This window comes from Salvia splendens, chromosome 7, assembly GCF_004379255.2.
Source record: "Salvia splendens isolate huo1 chromosome 7, SspV2, whole genome shotgun sequence".
Lineage (NCBI taxonomy): Eukaryota > Viridiplantae > Streptophyta > Magnoliopsida > Lamiales > Lamiaceae > Salvia > Salvia splendens.
In genome coordinates, this window is record NC_056038.1 from 16,768,419 (window position 1) to 16,786,889 (window position 18,471).

The 18,471-nt window shown below is 38.4% G+C and overlaps 1 long non-coding RNA gene across 1 annotated transcript; it reads right to left on the reverse strand.

Annotated features, from left to right (window-relative positions):
* Window positions 1–1,462: 1,462 nt before the first annotated feature.
* On the reverse strand, window positions 1,463–3,495 carry LOC121811583. Its single transcript, XR_006052723.1, has 2 exons — window positions 2,315–3,495; window positions 1,463–1,666 (listed from the first exon to the last, which is right to left on the reverse strand). It is a non-coding gene; the product is annotated as an uncharacterized LOC121811583 (long non-coding RNA).
* Window positions 3,496–18,471: the final 14,976 nt, after the last annotated feature.

Below are 18,471 nucleotides of genomic sequence, written 5' to 3' on the forward strand. Positions count from 1 at the left end.
ATATGGCGGATTTTTGATAAATAATGGGCCAAGGTATTGTTTTGAATGATGGGTTGATGAGAGAAGAAGCTCAGGCAGACTCGGGAATAATTGGAAGAAGGGAAGCATGGACTTAAGGAAGGATTTTCTCCACGAACAAAATTGATGTCCAAGTAAGGAGTTTAAATTCAGAAAATTAAACGAACGAGGTGGGCTTTCTTTTTATATAAGGGCAATGCCCTAAGTATATTTTTATGTAAAAATGATATGAATATTTGTCATGCCGTGTTTTGTTTTATTCTATGGAACCTATCTGATGTGGCTTTTGCCATCAATGGATAATCGAATTCGGGTCTGTCTAGGGAGTGAGTCCCTATTCAGGCTAGTGTACACCTATGGAGATCGTGAGCCGTCTTTTGGGTCGGCCGGTCTAGTGACTTGGAATGTGGCCACATTCCTTGTCATCAATGGATCAGATATGGGAGATAGCTATGGGAAAATGGTTGATCAACCGAATTTTACAATGGAAAAGATTTTAGTGTCTTGGGCGATTTCTAAAGTTAAAACCCCAAGGTCACTCAATGGTGGCATGATAAATACTTTTTGTAAAATGTTTTCGGCATGAGTCCACTGAGTGCATCAAGTACTCAGCCCTGCATTTCTCTTTAAAAATGTGCAGATTGAGCGTGACGGGTGCGGTGGGTGTTGAGCAAGACCGTTGAAGAAAGTTAAGTGTGTAGAATGTGTCATGTCTTCACACGTGGCATATTCCTTCTCTCAAATGCTTCCGCTAAGTAGTTCTCCTTCTTTTGAGTTCTTGTATCGTTGAGATAATATTCATTTTTGAGTTGTTGATTGTTGAGATACTCTGATTTTATTCGAGCTATTCCCATTTGTTTCGAGCTTTGGTCGGGTTGTGTTGTTTTCCCCTTTCTTCCCCACTTCTTTAATCCTCCCCTAGTCGCGATCAACCGTGTTTTCTATCCTTAGAAAATGCGGGCGTGACAATTTTTTTGCTGTGACACCATATTTAATGTTGTTCCATAGAAAAACCCAAAAATAAGTTTGGATTTAGTGTATGGTTGAAGAAAATTTCCATACCAAGTCTAAAAGTCATTTTTGACGTATGATTGGAGATGGTCTTAGAAATGTAAACATAGGGCTTAAATTTTGTTAATCCATCTAATGACATACTTATGGATCAAGTAATCAAAGGCCAAGTGGGCATATCATATATATCTAGCCCAAGCATAATGCAAAAATTCACCTTCCCCACATCTGGTCCCCCCTTCCCCCCCCTCCCCAATAAACATATGCTACTAAATTTCCATTACCTAATGTTCTGATAGTAGTATAATTTTATTTGATCTATGACTCGTGTGTACCAAACTTGATTTATCAAATGAAATTTCACAGCAAAAAAATGGGATGGTACAGAATTTACATACATTAAAGAAGCAGTAGAACATGCAGAGCCGACATATACTGCTCCAAACTTTGAGTTGCATTCAAATAAAAACCTGTACCATCACCACATTTCTTCAACCAGGACCACCAAGATCCTCCATTATGTGATTATCTATCTTATCTCTTCACACAATAAGCCCTAATAATGCAACACACCACACCACCACCACCACCACCCTCCTCCTGTTTCTAGAATTCGATAACTTTGATTCGAAATAGGCTTCATCGATCCGAGCAATCACAGAGAAAGCCAATTCACCACATGTTTCCACAATAAAATAGTTAGAAAAGAAAACTAGACCAATAATTCAGCACCTATGTTTAGAAGAAAAGTAGAATGAGGAAAACCAATACACATGAAGTAACCAGGGACCACCCTACAAATGGAATCTATTTGATTCGATCAAGAAAAGGGATTAAATATGATTGATGTACTATCAAATACTAATATCACAGGGTTTAGATTAGAAACACTAATCATTCCAATAAAGAAATACTTTCCATTTCCTAAAACAGGGCGTTAACAAGAATATTTTTCCATCCATTTTTGGCAACATCTATATAGGTGCTTCTTGCTTTTGTCTTCTTACAACAACCAAGAAAAGATCAGCAGCAAATATGGAATTTAAAAAGTTGCAGAGCCATATATTAAGTTAATCAAACCTTTCAACATTTATATATGTAAGCTGTCACCTAGATTAAATCATGATATTTTAAGAACAATCGACTTTATGTACATCCATGCATGAGATAACAAATCAAGTGGACTAGAAAAGAAGATATCATTTGGGATATACTTAATATATAGATCAACACATAAGATTCAAAAGTTAAGAAGTGGATTCCATGATTCTAGCTTTAGACTAACCTGAGCCATCGTAGATAGTCCACAACGAACCTCTAAAGCCATGGTGGGCCGGAACCTCTAAAGCCATGGTGGGCCGGATTCGCACTTATACACTGCACCATAACATGTAGTACTAAAAACTTCTAAAATAGACTTAACAATCAACACCATGGTGGTAGAAACTCATCATCTTCTGATGTAAAACCGATGGTAAACGGTATCCTGGCTATACCGAGAATAAAGTGAATCTGTAAAAGAAAACCTAGGAAGTTGTAAATAGAAAACGGGCTTGGCGAAAAGGGGAACTAATATGAGCTGAAAAAGGCAACACCATGAAGGACTCCACTCGCACCGTCTAGCATTGTTGATACTACTTGGGTGGATTTCGTTTTGGCAAAGAGTAACATACAATCTCGAAATTAGTCAATGATGAATCTATGGTTGTAAGGAAGCAATTCAATAGTATGAAGTATGAAATCCCATTTTCTGAAGTAGAATTAGCCAATGCAGGAACCAGAGAGGGAATCAAACAGAGATTCCAATCAATTCACAGAAATTTACAACCATTTTATCTACAAATTAACAGCAGCAACAACAACAAAATTTTAACGAACGCAGCAAACAACGAAGGCAACATGACTTCAAGTTATTAAACACTAGATATGACATTGAAACAAGGCGATGAAGGGAACAGCAAGAGGAGCTCCCTTCAGTCCAAGCATAGACGGAGAGGGACGTGAAACTATCTCCCGCATCATTCACTCAACCACAGTAGCACAAGGTCCTTGCATTCTACGGAATGGTTAAACGAATGAGTCGGCAGCTAGTTCAACCCCAAATCTCAGCCATGAGTGGGCTGAAAGAAGCTCTTTTAGACCATCCCTCAATGCTAACTACTAACACATTTCTCAATCTCATGCTATTCTGATCTCAATGAAGTTCCTATTTTCTCAAACAAACAGGCATATTATTTAAATCTGATTTTCTAGCATAACATAGACATATTAAAAGGTTAAAAAATATATAGTTTTAGATCAATTATTCTTGTAACTCCAGCATTAGCTGAATGAAAATGATTGATACAATATGAACAAGAAGAATACCTTATGACTTCACACTGCAAAGTGAATCTGAATCCAAATTCAAGATGTGGATCAAAACACATTACCATAGATATTTATTAGCAGAGAAGAAAAGAAAAGGGAGGGAGAGAGAGAGAAAGTATTTTGTAAGTGGATTGAAAGTACTAACTAGTGCTATAATAAATATCAGGAAGATTACTGTAGCTACCACTAAATCTATAATAACTAAACCGCCACAACAGAAACGGAAAAAAAAAGTACACAACTTTAAATATAAGTGATACAGTAATCAATGAGGATATAGTAAATCTCAAAGTAAAGAAACATAAAAATATTTGGTTGTTTATCCAGGAAATGTTTTTGAAATTCTACTGTGCTTAAAATTTAAAGAGTGATGCTAAATGGCCATAATGCGGCCAGTCATAAACATAAAATATTAATAAAAATTTATGCATTTAATGATATTTTACTTGAAATTAGTTCATTTTAAAGTATCAAATTTTCAAGACTAATTTATCATTGTGCATAAATAAGGACTAGAGTACAACTAATAATAAATAATCTTAGAAATATTATATTGTGTATGTGTAAGTTTCTTTTGTGTCATGTTTCTTTTTTTCTTTTAATTATGTTATATTATTATTTAATTTATATTATATAACTACTTTTAAATTAGAATATAAATATATTCATGATATTAGAATTATATAATTGGTATTTAGCTTCACTTACAAATGAAATAATTTAAACTATATTATATTTAGCATTAATATTTAACTTATAAATAATAGTATAAATAAAATAAATGTAAACATTACTATAAAATTATTTTATATAAAATTAATTCAAATATTATGGAGAGAGAATGTTGTAAATTTAAATTTGAAGTAAAAAATTGAGAAAAGAGTAATTAAGTAAAATTATCTTAACACTAACTATTATTATTAATTTATTGCATTGACTTTTATAATTATTTATAAAAATGTCATTGTATGGCTGGCCACAATATAGCTGCATAGCATTACTCAAATTTAAATGCAGGCATAGAAAAAACATAAAAGAGGGAAATAAATGTATAGCTATTGAAGCAAACCTCACAATGCTATTAAATTGGTGGCTCTTATTTCAATTGAAACATGATGAAATCCAGCTTTTGACCCATCCAAGCTACTTTTGCAAAAAAACCCTAGCTTTAATGGCTGTTCTTTGTAAGGAGATCAGAAACACATGATGAAACCCACTATCTAGAAAAGGAAATAATATTTGAGAAAAAGTAAAAAAAAATCTAGAAAGGGCGTCACATAAAATAATATGAATTATCCAAAGGGGGTTTTAACATTGAAAAGACCTTATGAAACCCTAAAAATCCTCAATTAGGAGAGATTAATGGGGAAGAAAAAAGCAAAAGAAAATGGGAAAAGTGAGAGGTAGAAAAACATGGGGGGGTCAGAGAAGAATAGTGAGTGAGAGAGGAGATGAAGAGTCGCTTTTGTCATGAGAATCAGAGATGAGAAAGCGATGGAAATTATCATTTATGGTTGAGGGTTGCATTTATATAGAGAAGGGTGATAGGTGAAAGTTCCATTTAGTGCAGAATGTGCAGTGAAAAATGTCTCAAAAAGGGAAGATGAACAGTAAAAAACCAAGCTACCTGGATTGATTTTGAGAGGCAGTAAATAGACAAAAACATTTAACACAAGTTTGACCATTAAATGGTCTTGTACTTTTGTTATGATTCCCAATTTCTCACCACATGTGAGGCCCCGCACCAATATATCCATCATCATCGCAGGCTTCTTTCCTGCCAAATCATCAAATCCATATGTTAAATGCAACTATTTCACTAATTAAATTACTATTTTTTCTCTTCTATCTTATCTATTTCTAACTAGAAATAAGATATAGCATTATTAATTTATCAAATCAATGATAAGGATCATTATTGGCTATTAAATACTCGATTTTTTCTATCTTATCTGTCTCTAACAACCATAATGATAAGGATTTTGATTTTGCACACAAGTTTTAAAAATTATAAATAAATATATAAAGAGTGCTTCAATTAATAACTATTTTAAAATAAAATTTTAAAAATTTATCAGTTGGTAATTCAAAATGCTACTTTGATATCAATTAATAACCAATATAACGTGTGCATTCAGCGCCGATAAGTTCTCATTCTAGGATAGTTTTTATGATAAATGTTATGTTGAGCGCTCAATTTGAGCGACAAATTTTTTTTTTTCCAGCAGATCTAATTCTACATCAATATGTGTTTGCAGTTCCCTCTACATGAATCTTTTCTCTAAATTGAAATTCCACCAAACATATTTCAGTTTCTTGGTTCTCCTGAAATTGAAGAAATCTCAAAATTGCAGCGATCTGAAAATTGCATAGATGTAAAACCCACAACAAATTCCTTATTCCCACCTTTACCTATTGCCATTGATATTGCTGCAAATTAGCTTTCAAATGAACCATTTCCTTAGAGCATCTCCAATGGAGGCTAGCGGACCGGCTAGCCGATTCCCGGCGCTGGCCGGTCTGCTAGCCGAACCATTGTAGGTGGCAAGCGGAAAAACGGCGAGAATTTCTGCGAGCGAACGCCGATTTTTGAGCACCGGCCGATGCGCTTGCCGATCGGCTGGCCGCCATTGTAGGCGGGCGATCGGCGAGCGATCGGCCAACACTTTTATTTTTAATTAATGTACTTTTCTTCACTCAATGCTCGAGAGTATGCGGGTCGATTTGGATGCCGCCTCGGGACAGTTGGGGGGCTCAGACGCGGGCTCAGATGCCGCAGATTTGGGGGTCCCGGATAGAAGGCGACAACAGCGGCGACGGCCACGAGGAGTGAGGCGGAGGCGGGAGCTCGTGTGTGGAAGAGGTGTTTTTTTAAAATTAATGTAATTTTTTTAATTAATGTATTTTTTTTAAATTTTACTATTATTATTGAATTTTCACGTATCTGTGTCGTAAATTTAATTCCGTATTTTGTGTGATTGTTAATTATTTGTTTTTAATTTTGTTTATTGTGGCTAGCCTACTGCTAGCCTATTGATTGTCCAGTTGCTTGTCCTGATGATGTGGCAGGAGGAGTTTTTAGTGCTGATGATGTGGCAGGAGGAGTTTGTGGCTAGCCTATGGCTGGCCTATTACCATTGGAGATGCTCTTATTATATACTCCCTCCGGTCCCGGCTAAAATGACACATTTCTTAGTCAACACAAGAATTTAGAAGTTGTTGGTTAATGTGTTTAATTGGAGAGAGAAAGAGTGGGTGTAAGTATTAAATGAAGTGAGAAATGTAGTTCAATATTTAATTGGAGTGAGAAAAAAGTAATTGAATGTATTAATTAGGAAAAGAAAGTTAACAAAAATAAAAATGTTTCATCTTGATTGAGACAAAATCAATAAGGAAACTGTGTCATCTTAGGATTGAGAGAGTAGTACTTAAAAAACATACATAAATTTGTAACAAATTTATATTTTCTCCAAACTTAAATCTGACATGACGTCAAATTATCACTACCTCGGTTGTACGTAATTAAGTTCAAGAAAACAATTATGCTTTCTTTAGAGCATCTCCAATGGCGGCGAGCGGACAGGCTAGCCGATTCCCGACGCTGGCCGGTCTGCTCGCCGAACCATTGGAACCGGCGAGCGCCATTTTGGCAAAAAATCGGCGACCCGACGCCGATTTTTGAGCGCTGGCCGATCCGCTCGCCGGTCGGCTGACTGCCATTGCAGGCTTCCGATCGGCCAGCTCAAATTTTTTTTTTCGAAACACTATATATACGCGTTTTGCACGTCATTTTCATTCACACCACTTGTTTTAACGAGTTTTCTCTCCATCTTAATCTCTGTACAAGAGCAACAACGTGAAATGAGTAACGCGGGTGGTAGTAGTGGTGGTAATGGTGGTGATGCTGAGGAGTACGAACAGCAAATGAACGAAGAGTTGGAGGCCTATACGTCCCGCGAGATAAACCGGTTCATACAAAGGGTCTTGCAGCCGGCGGTACCTCGACCTCCACCCGTTGTCCACCGACGAGCAGTGATTGATCGGGATCACGCAGCTGCACATCAGCGGCTATATGAAGACTACTTTGCGGAGGAGCTGCGGTTTGGGGCGCCTCTTTTCAGGCGGCGTTTTAGGATGCGTATGGCAGTGTTTATGCATATCGTTGATGCTTTGGAGCGTCGATATTTGAGTTTCCGGTTCAAGTACGATGCGGCTGGCAGACCAGGCCACACACCTATACAAAAGTGCACTGCGACAATCAGGCAGTTGGCCTACGGAGGCGCGGAAGACATGTGGGACGAGTACCTCCACATCGGTGAGACTACTGCCCTGGATTGTGTGTAGTATTTCTGTCAGGGTGTCATTGAAATATTCCGTGATCAGTATCTTCGAAGCCCAAGAGTGCCAGGATCTGATGCAGATGCACGGGGAGAAGCATGGGTTCCCCGGGATTTTGGGCAGCATAGATTGTATGCATTGAGAGTGGAAGAACTGCCCCGCTGCCTGGAAAGGGTTCTACATGACCGGCTACAAGGGAAAGAATCCCACGATGATCCTCGAGGCCGTAGCTGATTACCGGCTGTGGATTTGGCATGCATATTTTGGGGTAGCCGGGTCGAACAACGACCTCAACGTCCTCAACTCGTCGCCCCTTTTCAACGAGCAGTGCCAGGGTGTCGGTCCGACCATCAGTTTTATCGCCAACGGGAACCAGCATGATATGGGCTACTACTTGGCGGATGGGATATACCCTAGGTGGTCCGTCTTTGTGAAGACGATCAGATGCGCATCATATGAGAGGAAGACCTACTTTGCGGAACGGCAGGAGTCGGCGCGCAAGGACGTGGAGCGCGCATTTGGTGTGCTCCAGTATCGATGGGCGACAATTAGGGGTCCAACGCGTTTGTGGCATGTCGACTGCATTGCTGATATAATGTACGCCTGTATTATCCTGCACAACATGATTGTCGAAGATGAAGGTGTACAACTGACTAGTTGGGCCAATGATGATGCTAATGAAGTCGGACCAAGCCAAGGCGTGGCCGCCCCCAAGGTACGAAGGGGGTACCTCACAATGAAGTCGGCCGCCTCAAGGCACATGCCGACATGCGCCAAGTGGATGCTCATATTCGACTCCAAAAGGATTTAATTGAAGAGTTGTGGGCGTGGAGGACTGCACGTCGTTAGATTTTTTTAATTAATGTAATTTTTTTTTAATTAATGTATTTTTTAAATTTAAATATTATTATTGAATTTTCCTGTATTTGTGTCGTAAATTTAATTCCGTATTTTGTGTTATTGGTAATTATTTATTTTTTATAATTTTGTTTATTGTGGCTAGCCTATTGCTTGTCCAAGCTTGTCCTGATGATGTGGCAGGAGGAGTTTTTAGTACTGATGATGTGGCAGGAGGAGTTTGTGGCTAGCCTATGGTTGGCCTATTACCATTGGAGATGCTCTTATACTCCATTCGTCCCATTTTAGTTGGAACAATATTTTTTTATTCTCTTACTTTAGTTGAATTAATATTTTTAGCAAAAAGCAACCCTTTTACTCTCTTACTTGTTCCATAATAATGGAGTCATTTTGCCATTTTGGTACGCTCATTTCCCTTTTTAGTAAAAGTCAACACATTTATTCTCGGTTACTTTTCCCTCTCTCTTACTTTATTCTATCTACCTTTTCATCTCTCCTACTTTATTATTTTTTTATTTAATACATTACACACATTTTTCTTAATATTCGTACCGAAAAGAAATGTCTCTACTACTATGGAACGGAGTGAGTACTTTCTTTTCACTTCATATTTTCTACTCCCTCCATTCCTTGCTAATAGAAGTGCTTCTTTTCGGTACGAAGATTAAGAATAGTGTGTTAAGTGGATAATGAATAAAATAAGAGAGACGAAGAGAGAATAAAGTAAGTGAGAGGGTTATTTTTTACAAAAAATAGAAATGTCTCGATTATTTTGGAACTTCCCAAAATAGAAAAATGATTCAATTAACATGAAACAAGATGAGTACTTTATTTTCTCTCAATTAATTCAAACGCAACTTTAATAAATCTCGTGTCCGAAAGAAATGTTTCTACAATTAAACGAATGGATTATAATTTAGTAGTTAAAACATTTCTCCTTCAATAAGCAAACCATTATTAGGTCATCTACAATACTAGGCAAAAGAATTGTCACGACCTATTTTTCACCTATCACGCCAACTTTTTAAATTCAGCCACAACACCTTAGGCCATCCACAACGCTGTCTCTATACCGTCTCTTAAACCGTCTCTTAACTACTATTTGAGCACTATTTGAGGGCCCCACTGTCCTTTTTTCCTCCATCTCTTAACTAAGAGACGGAGGCTGCAACGCTCCGTCTCTTAACCGTCTCTATACCGTCTCTTAATTACTATTCATTCAATTTAATTTATAATTTTTTTAAAACCCAATTCAATTTAAACAAACACACTTTATTAAAATTAAAACAAAATTAAAAAACACACAAAATAAAAAAACACACAAAATAAAAAAAAACACACAAAATAAAAAAACACACAAAATAAAAAAACACACAAAATAAAAAAAATTAATCGGAAGGGCTAATCATCCTCCGGAGGCGGTCGAGGTTGAGGGGGAGTCGGAAGGCCAAGTTGTGCTGCCATATGCACAATTCCGTTCCACCAGGCCGCGTATTGGGAGTGCGAGAAGCGGGAAGTGTCCGCCATTGTGGCGGTCATGTACGCCACCATAAGTGTGTCCGAGCCTCCTCGCGAGCCCGATCCTGAGGCCGGCTGGCTTGATTCGCCTCGGCCCTTCCTTGCTCTAGCCGCTTTCGCCGCCTTCGTCCCTTGCGGCCGACGGCGCGTACTCGCGGATCCTCCTGCATCGCCGACCGTACCCGCAAACTCCTGGGATTCAGCATCATGTTGGCTGATGCCTTCAGCAGTGTCACCACCAGACGCACCAGCACTAGACGAGTATTGGCCACTCGCCGTATGCTTCGTGCGCTTCGAGTTTGAGCCCGAGCTGGAGCGGAAACCGCCGGCCCATCGTTCCTCGTCCTTGACGGCGCGCCAAACATCAACAAATCTGAATTGATGTCCCTCGTCCTGGTAGTAGGCGCGCAAAGCGGACGTCAAAATGTCGGTGGCCGTGGCGCCGCTTTGGTAGCGCGCCTCTTCCGCCGAGTAGATGCCGCAGAATTTTTTGACCTGTCGGTCGACTCGGTCAAAGTGACAGCGGATCATTTTACTGTGCGCTTGCGGGAGCGGTTCGGCTTTATTTGGTGGTAGACCTCGACAACCTTTTCCCAGAAACACTTCCGGGTTTGTTGATTCCCGACGATGGGATCGTACGAGACCGTGATCCAGGCGTTGTACACCGCCATCGTTTCGAGGTTGTTGTACGGATGTCGGCCAAGATCCTCTTCCTCTTCTTCCTCCTCGTCCTCGCCCGTCTGGGGTTGTACACTGCCTCGGCCACCTCCACCGCCTCGGCCACCTCCACCGCCTCGGCCTACTCCCGCCGTGGGATCAACTGGAAAATCCTCCCGGATCTGGGATAATCCCTGCGAAAACCGCGGGACGTTGGGACGAACATATGCATCAAGGTCAAAATTGGGTGGTTGGTACCCCCCCGGCGTCGCCGAACCCTGGGTCCCCGGCGTTGACGAACCTCCACCGCCCAATGTGTTGATCATGTTCTCCCAATCGCCGAATGAGTTGAGATCCCACCCGCCGGAGCCGGAGCCGCCATAGTTGCCCTCGCCGTCGCCGGACATCTTGAGTTGGGTTATGAAAATTTCAGCGAAAATTTGAGAGAAAATTTAGATGATATGAAGAATAGATGTGTAGTTGTGTGTAAATGAGGATGGGTTTAGGAGTATTTATAGAGTAAAAAATTTAATAAAAAACAAAAAAAATATAAAAAAAAAAACAAAAAAACGGTAATAATACCGTTACAAAATTTTTTTTTTTTATTTAAATTCGATTTTTTTAAAAAAAAAAATATTTATTGCGTCAGCACGTGACGACGCCCACTCGCGGGCCGGCGAGTGGGCGTCACGCACGACGCCGGGCTGCGCCACGTCGCCGAGGCGCGTGGCGAGCCAGCTCGTCTCCTGGCTCGGCGAGACGAGTCGCGCGACGAGACGCGCGACGAGACGGGACGAGATGGAGGCTGCAACGCGTCTCGCCGGGGTCTCGTCTCGCTGAGACGAGACGCGAGACGCCGGCGAGTCCCGTTGTGGATGGTCTTAAGCTCGGCACAACTTATTTCACTATTTTTCGTATTTTGTTATTTTAATTTTTGATTTAGAAAAAAATACTTCATCCGTCCGCTAGTAGGAGTCTCATTTCTTGACGGCACGAGTTTTAAGAAATATTAAGAAAAATGGGTTGAAAAAAGTTAGTGGAATATGAGTTCTACTTGTATATATTATTTATGAATGAAATGTGAGTGAAATGAGTTAGTTGAATGAGAAACCCTATTACAATTTATAGTAAAAAAGTGAACCAGGACTCCTATTTACAGACGGACTAAAATGGCAAAACGGGACTCCTATCCGCTCCCTTCGTCCGCAATTAGGATGCCCCCACCACCCCACTACAATAGTGCGCCGATCACCGTTGCATAGGGCCAGCGGGTTTTCCGGCACCGATGCTCTCTCCACCTTCCCATCAAGTGAAGTCGAAATTGCTTTTCTAGATTATCTATATAGGCCTTTCTTGTAAATCTAGAGAATATGGACTCTCTAACCAAAGAATCAGTGAAACTTCTCTCAAAAAATTTACACCTCAAAATGAAAACACGCATTTCCTGTGACCAAAAAACCACAATCTTATTATCTAGTTAAAACCTTACTCCGAACACTTGAGTTTTTATTCTTACAAATACTTGACCTTTTTTATCAACTAGTGAATGATCAAATTTGATCAATTTCGTAGATTGTTTAAGCAAGAAATAATAATGATATTTTAGAGAAAAAGAACAAAAACTTTCAGCTAAATATTGGGTATGCGCAAGAAAAGAAAGGAGTGTAGATTCTTAAAATTATTTTGATTTTTAAATATTTTGATAAGCAGAAAATGTTGTCTATTGGCCGTAAATGGGATAAGTGCGGTCCGATACCGTGCATTGATGGAGAGGGAAGGGCCGTTGTGCCTAGTTGATGGTCTAGTGGTGCCACCAATTGCATTCCAACATACTAAAGTTGATGGTAGGACTTAGGAGAGACTTGGGTTGATACTAAAAGCTTGCTGCTTATATGTATATAATCTTATTTTTCAAATTTAAAGAGAATAAATATTTTCAGAATATATTATTTTGTTCTAAATTTAATTGAACAAAAGAGTCCAAGTATCCTGCATCGTAGAGTATGGTGATCGAGTCATCACTAAAGTGTATCTTACATGAGTTTTTGCAAAAATATAATTAATATTTGTTGTGATTTTTATTGTACAAATAATACAGTTTAGTTTCACAAAATCAAGTAATAAAACCTTAAAAATACCACTATATGCAAAAGAACATATGTGCAATGTAGTATAATAGGTATCAAACCATGGCAGAGAATAACTGTAAAAACTATAAAACGACAAGAAAACAGTTAATTCCTTTGTTTTGAAGAATAGGACTCAAGCTGAACAGATTAAAAGAGCAAGAAACGGGTTAACAAGAAGAGGAAAGAAGTACTTCTAATTTGGGTCGGGATACGAAACTTGTGTTTCCTATTCCAAGACTTAGATTATGTATTATATGGATCTGTTGTTATTTTACACTCTGCTATGAATTATTCATACAGAATAAGATGATCACGTCTCTGAGGCTCTATTCACTAATCTCTCACCCCTACAAGTTGCACAGTAGGCTTTAGAACGACTTCTAAATCTGGTTAACAACGCCATATTTGGAACCGCGGGCCGGTTCCGGTTCAAGATTTTACGAACCGAAACTGTCACCGAACTGCCGGTTCCGGACGGTTTCGAACCTCCGGTTAACCGGCAGTTTCATGGTTCCGGCGAGGTATTCAAGGCGTCAGCCGTTGGCAGCTTTTTCAGACGGTTTTTTATCGGAACCGACGGTTAACCGCTAAAACCGGCGGTTTCCCAGTTCCGATGCGGAATACAAGGCTGACACGTTGCAGTGCCGATTGGATGTTTCATGCAGGTAGTCAGGCGGTTTTGCAGGCGGGTTTACCCCAAAACCACCGGTTTTGTCCGATTTTCAATTTTTTTAAAATTCTGATTTTGAATTCAAATTGATCCATTTCCCCCCATTTTTATCTATAAATACCCCCTTCTATCCTCACTTACATTCACCCCATTCTTGTATTAACAAGAGTTTCTCTATTCAATCTCCCAATTTTCTCTCTTTGTCTCCCATTTCTCATTTGTGCTATTGTGCTTACATTTGAATTATTCAAGTGCTACTCTTATATTACGCATTGTTATACTTGTTCCGCAGTTCTATAAGTTGTCTTTCTCAATTGCTAAAACAAAAAAAAAATATATAATTCCATATTTCTACTATATAATTTGTTACTATCAAGATGTCTTCATCCTGAGAAGGTCGTGTTGATAAGGGAAATGGAAAGTCCAAGAGGCCAAGTCGAAAATCCGTTATTGATGAGATTTCTCAAAGGAACATGGATATGTGGCAGGTTAATAATTATTATCTACTAATATTATTAATTATGAATTACATTACATTATTGTTCATAATTCTATTTGATATTTAAACTACAAATATTATTTTGTAGAATCGAAAAGAGCAAGATATGACCAATGCTATTGCTCTCTCTCGCTCTCAATCCCAAGGCGGATGTGGATATGGTGGTGGCGATGCTTATGTTGGTAGTGGTAGTGGTGCTCCCGGTCCAGGTGCCTATTCTCAACAAATTCCAACCCCGGTGAATCTTGATGATGACGATGATGATGACGAGGAGAAGGAGGAGAAAGAGGCGGAAGAGGAACAACAACAAGAAGTGCCACCCCCACCACCACCAAGGAGTCGTCGTGGTCGTGGTCGTGGTCGTGGACACCCTCCTCAACAACCTCCTAAACCAATGAAATGTCTTTAACCTCAAACATCATGGTGGAACATTTCAAGAAGGTACGAGATAGTACCGATTCAGACATTTATAATGTGTATTGCAACTATTGCGAAAACGTGTACACATTGCGAAATGGTGGAGGATATGGTACATTTACCCGTCACATGGAGAAAGCGCATCCGGTCGAGTTTGGTATCGCTCCAACCCAAACTCAACTCAACTTTCAACATGGAGTCGGGACCGGGAGTGGGACGGGTTCATCCCAAACATCAGGTATGTGTAGTACTACTCTTTTAAAATATGATCACAAAAATGCTCTTAATGTGATGTCCAGATTTGTTGTGATGAAACATTTTCCGTTCAATGCTTTTGATAACGATGCATTTGAGTCAAGTATGCGACAAGTTTATAATGCTGCTGCAAGAAAATTGAGTCAAACTTCTATGACTCGAGTTGTTGTTAGACAATGCTTGGAAAAGAAGGCGCAATTAGGTACGTTTATTGTTAACCTGGGTTATAAAGTTTTGATTTGCTCTGATGTGTGGATTGATTATTTTTGCAAAAATTCATATATGGGCATCACTGCGCATTGTTGATTACAGTTGGACTTTGAACAAACGTTTGATTACATTTCGGGAATTTCCCGCCCCACACACTGCACAAGCAATTGCTCAATTGATCATTCAAGTTCTGAATGAATTTCAATTGATCAATAAAATTTTTTCGGTTGGTTTTGATAATGCAAGCGCTAACACTGCTAGTATAGATGAACTCATCAGTGCATGTTCTCCTGTTATTGATGGTAAATATTTTCATGTGCGATGTATTGCTCATATTTTGAATTTGTGTGTTCAAGATGCGATCGATTTGTGGCAAAAGTATGTTGATCCTATTAGAACTGCTGTTAAGTTGATTCATAACAAAGCTCCTATTGGTAGAGCTTGGAAGAAATATTGTCATAGCAAGAAGTGCAGGTACACCAATTTTCGTTTGGATGTTTCAACTCTTTGGAACTCGACGTACGATATATTGGAGTCGACCTTGAACCACATTGAATATTTATGTGATTTTTTTAGAACTTGCCCGCATGTTCCTTCTGATTTGCTTTTGATACCCTCTTGTTGGGACCACAACATGGATTTGTTTCGATTATTCCAAGCTTTTAAAAATGCCACTATTGAGTTTCCGGTGTTTATTATCCTACTTTTGTGCGCGTTTTGGAGCATTGCATGTATGTGGCAATTGGTTTTAAGACATGTGTGAAAAATACTCAATTCATAGAGTTGAAGGCTATTTTATTTTATATGGTTGAAAAATGGTTGAAATATTTTGCACATATTCCAAATGTGTTTTTGATTGCAAAATGCTTGGATCCAAAGTGGAAGTTGCATGGTATTCATAAAATTTTAGACATGTACTATGGTTGTTTGCACGATTTGGATTTTTCTCAACTCCGCGAAATGGGCTTGACAAGAGGAGAAGGCTTCGAACTAAGTCTTCCGAATGTTGATGAAATCAAACTAAGGTTAGATAGTGCACTTCGTGCTCTCTACGCGGAATATGAAATGTGGTATAACACCACTCACCAGGTACGTGCTCCTCCTAGTCCTTCTACATTTGATTTTGGTGGCGGGAACTATAGCAATGTCATGATTGATCCAGACGTAGTATCACAATTGCAAGATCTATACGGTGCTACAACCATTAGTACTAGAGCTACTAGTGAGTTAAATATATATTTGGAATCACGCTCTATTTTTCAAGATGCAGGTCCTCCTACTCAACAAATTGACGTCCTTGATTGGTGGGGAACACATGACAAAGAGTTTCCGATACTCTCGATAATGGCTAAGGAGATTTTCACCGTTCCCGCTTCCACCGTCGCCGTTGAGCAAGATTTTAGTGTCAGCGGTTGTGTCCTAGACGACAAAAGGAGCAATCTCTCCACAAAAAATATGGAAGCCACTGTGTTACTTGATGATTGGGAAAAGGCGGACATGAAGGCACAAGAGTCGGATTTCAACTTCCGTGTAGAGAGTGGTGGTGAAGACTTTTCCACCGATGACGAGAACGGAAGCAAGGGCGCTCAACAATATCAATGACCGGGGGGGGTGAATGTCGAGCACGACAGACCAAAAAGGTAAGCAAGGTAAGAGAACTATGTGGGCTTTGATTTCTCAATAAAATTATGGATACGTAGGCAACTCAATTTAAATTTGAAAAGTTTAACTTTGAAAGTTTAAGTTGAGCTCAAGCCCTTTTCAATTTTTTCCTTTTTCCCCCATTTCATGTTTTTTTATTTATGTTCTGACGACACTTGTAAATTATATCACATGGTTGTATATGTATTGTAAATTGTAATGTATCGTTGTCCGTTACAACTCAAATTCAATAAAATTGATATGATTTTTACCTTATTCGTCTTATTTCAATTTAAATTATCCATTGTCTTGTTCTAATTTATTGTACAAGTCCAAAATTCTAAATTACATAGCAAAAAAAAACCGCCAAAAACCGCCAAACCGAACCGGAATCGAACCGAAACCCGAACCGGGAAATAGCCTCACGGTTCGGTTCTGGTTCCACATTTCTTGAAACCGGAACCGCCAGTTTACGAACCGTGGGCATGTCTAAACGCTTTAATAAGCTATCACCTTTACAAGACGCATAGCAGGCTTTAAATTATAAACATGTTAACGATCCACACAATGAACTATAATCTCACACACTTCTAGTTCATAGGGTTTCCAATTTATGCTAGCTCCTAAACACCGAGTTCAAGAGACATCAGATAAACAGACACTAAGAGTAATTCAATGAAAATAAGCAACCCAAAACATGACTCCAATGTGATTGACATCAATGTTTCAAACATACTCTCTCCGTTCCATAGTAGTGGATGCATTCCTTTTCAGTATGAGATTTTAAAAAATTGTGTTAAGTAAAAGAAGAATAAAATAGGAAATGAAAAAGGTAGAGAAATGAAGAGAGAATAAAGTAAGAGAGAGTAAGATAAATGAGAAGAAATATGTTGACTTTTACTAAAAAAAAGAAATGACACTACCACTATGAAACATGCCATAATGACAAAATGACACTGAACAGAGAATAGATAGGAAAATAACTCACTATGATGACATGTTGCAATGTCAAGCCTATGGTATCCTGCATTGTAGGGTAAATGGTGACCGTGTCATCACCAGACGATATTTTACCCAGTTCCTCATATATAAATTAATATTCACTTAAGACAAAGGTTTTATTATACGTAAACTCTTGTAAGTTGAAATTTATTCTAGCACAATAAATAACGGTCTTAGACTAAATATTTTGATTAAATAAATAAGTTAAATCAAACCAACGGCAAATTTAATTGATTAACATATATTGAATACTTTAAACACGCAGAAATAATTATAACAAGGTAGTTCAAATTATTTGTAATTTGGCATTAAGTTAATAGATTAATATTAACATCGACAGTGGTACCATATGTTATTGGTTTAAGCTAAATTAAATTCATAGGTAATCACTTAGAATTTAATTATATTTAAATATGGCATTAAGTTAATATATTAATATTAACATCGATAGTGGTACCATATGTTATTGGTTTAAGCTAAATTAAATTCATAGGCAATCACTTAGAATTTAATTATATTTAAATACTCCGTCCATTTTATTTTAAGTGAAACATTTCTTATTTATCATGAGATTTTATGTAGTATTATTTTATGAGTAAAATAGAGAAAAATAAAAAGTAGAAAGATGCTGATTCTGTTTTTAAACAGTAAGAAATCCTAAAAGAAAAAGTTATATCCCTTAAAATGGGACTTAAAAATGGGTCTGAGGAAGTATACATTTAGCTGGAAATAGATGAAAAGGGCCAATCCGCCCTGCCACAAAACCCAACCCTCACCCAACGAAGTAATCAAACAATTTTATTTTTTAGTGCAAATAAAATGCCCAATTACATTTCAAATCCACCAGCTCTCAAATAATCAAGCGAACCTTTTATATT